The sequence below is a fragment of the Ascidiella aspersa genome, chromosome 4 (genome assembly GCF_963924565.1).
Source record: "Ascidiella aspersa chromosome 4, kaAscAspe10.2, whole genome shotgun sequence".
NCBI classification, from domain to species: Eukaryota; Metazoa; Chordata; class Ascidiacea; order Phlebobranchia; family Ascidiidae; genus Ascidiella; species Ascidiella aspersa.
Window position 1 is genome coordinate 16,852,699 of NC_139450.1, and position 3,100 is coordinate 16,855,798.

Below are 3,100 nucleotides of genomic sequence, written 5' to 3' on the forward strand. Positions count from 1 at the left end.
TTAAAACGTGAAGAGAAATTATAGAAGGGTTAACAGGAGGCGAGCTTATAAAAAGTTGTGCACCAATTATTCGATGGCCAAATGTGCACATCGCGCAGATGTTCCCTTGGTGTTCATGTGCGCGGATGTATACCAAAAGGCGCAGATGTGCTCTTAATGTTGTTTACCCTTTACATAAATTTTTTAAAAAGACCAATGGCGATTACGAATACCGAGTGAAAAAAGGCGAAGGTTGCGGTGTTCTATGATACATAAGCAGTTATCGTTGGTCAAAACGCGACTTCAGAAGGGTTGGATCACAAAAAGGCGTATAGGCGCCTCATTGTAAAGCACACTGTAGGAAACCTACATCATCTGGCGGAACGATTAAACGGGCCATTTTGAAAAAGACAATTATCGCTTGATAACAGCAAAGTAAAGTTAGTTGGTTAGGAGTATCCCCTCGTTTAACCCCCTATTTTAGAAAAACAAATTGAATTCCTAGGTTAAGAGGGCTTAATTGTCCGCAAAAAGTGTTTTTGGGACATATTGAATCCTAAAATGTCGCATTCTATACAGTATGATGTTATTCACATTTACACTGATGTTTTTCATATGTTACATTTAAGTGTTGCTTTTGAAAACAATTTGTTCACAGTAAACTTAAGGTCCCCTTGCAATATGTTTACAGAGCCCCTGGTTGGGAACCAAGTTACCAAGGATAATAGCAATGGCACGCAAAACAATTTTTTTACCGAATTTGACTATGTAAAGCAGGGGTTCTTAACCTTTTTTGTATGTTTTACCCTCTGAACAAAAATGAATATCAAATTTACCCCCAATATTTAAAGTGGTGCGCATTTATTAAAAAAACGAAAGTTACAAATTAAATCAGTTATAGTCAGTGTGACGGCTGCCCTTGCTTTTTGGCAACGAGTTAAATTGCAATGTCTGGGAAATAAGTGATAATGCACAACGAATATCAGATTTAATATGAAGTCGGTTTCGTGTTTTATATTTGATAGTTAGCAATGCAGAGAAGCCGCTTCGCAAAAGTTAGTTACAGAAAATGGAACCAGAATATTCAGAGCTTGAATACATATCCTTGGATTTACCTCCTAGAACGAGTAAACCCAGGTTAAGAAGGGCTGATGTAAAGCAAAGGTTCTCAACCTTTTTAGCATACGGGCCGGTAAAATTTCAAAACAAGTTTTGCAAACCGGTGGACCTTCAAAATTCGAAATCAACCCAAAATTTAATAACGCAACAGTATGCAACTAAAACACTTTTTAGCTTTCACATACAACTGGTATTAAAGTTTAGGACTTCAACGAGTTGTAGCATAGAATACTAATTATATGGTTGTAGCCTCATTTTAAACAGTTGGCCAAAACACTTGCAGCTTTGTGACGTACAATCAAGTCCAAAGTAGACGATTAACTCTATGTTACGTGCAATGCTGCAAATTACGCGCCTGGCAAAGTTCTAAATTTGATAGATAAAAGCCTTTAACATCTTGAAAATTTACATGTTAGGTTAAAATATTTGTCAAAATTATTTCAAGTCAAAAACGAAGAAAAATGCACATAAATCGTTTACAAAGTTTAGTCAGCTTTTTATAGTTGCCGTTCAGTAAAAATTTAGCCAACAAAATTAGTTTTGAGTAATATTTAACCACATTTTAACTGTACTATGTCTTCATTAGAGCAATACGGTATACGCGAGCTTGCAAAATTAATCATCCTGACCTAGTTTGTCGCAATAGGTTCAGCTTGAACCAGTGTTGTAATGACTTTTTTTTAAGTGCACTTAATTAAGTCACTGTTTTTTAATGACTTGACTCTAGTCTTTCGGGCAAAATGACTTGACTTGACTTAAGTCTTTTGGGCAAATGACTTGACTTGACTTAAGTCATTTGGACAAATGACTTAGGTTAAAATAAATTGTTTTAATTAGGCAATTTATAAAATTGCGTTATTTATCCCAATCTTTTCACATAAAACAATTTTCTTGTAATATGTTGCTTTTGTGTTATTTTTTTGCTTGAGTTGCTCATACTTTGCTGGTTTTCATAATTTAAAGTTTTATTTATTTTTGACAGGGGCTGGACTTGAAGTTGACTTACTCTAACTATGACTTGACTGGGACTTGACTTGGGCAACCGATGACTTGGACTGGGACTTGACTTGTTATTTATTCAATAAGACTTGACTTGGACTTCAGTTATTTTACGAATGACTTGACTGGGATTTAAGTCGTTTCAAAATGACTTGTTTACAACGCTGGGCCTTCTCTGATTGGCAAATGTATTGAATAGTCTGTGCTGTATTTTTTGCTTGAGATTCGTAATTATCTCATTTTATATTTCGATAAGTAGGTATATTGTTAATTTTCTGCAATTCTTTTTACGTTGTATTCAAACTGTTCACACAACATTTTTCTGAAATAACTATGGTCTTATTTTTTGGCATTTTTATAGTTGTCTTTTTGAAGTGACATCTTTCAGGACAAAATTTTTCATTTTTTATGTCAATATTCGCCCTACTCATAATATTCCAAAACTTTTTTTTTGTCTAAGCGCTGTCTGTCGGTGAACAATGCACTACTCAAAACACCATTATTCATACACAATACTTAGTCATAGCGCCTAACGGCGTTTAAGTTACTTGCTGTCGATGTAGGGGCACACCAGAAGACCTGGCGAGCAAAGCGATCGCGATTTTTTATGGCATACCCGTATTTTTTAATTGTTTACAATTTTTAATTGCAAAGGCCTCTTTGATGCTTTATCTTTAAATAAATGAAATTAATAAATGGCAATTTTCTTTAGGTTGGTTGCGATTAAAAGCTTATAATTTGGATTACCATTTTCTTATCGTATTAAGCACCAGAACATCAAAGCGTGTTATACGAGTTAGGAATTGGTATATCATACGAACTATAGTGCGTTATACGACGTATCAAAGTAAGAAAATTCAGGTCGACAGTTCTGTCTATTTCATGTACAATTGTACAGGTATTAGGTTGACGCAGATTTTTCAACAAGACAAACACCCTTTTCTAGACGCGTGTCAAAGTGTAAAAATGAAATTTTTTGACGGAGTAATACATTTTAATTGGC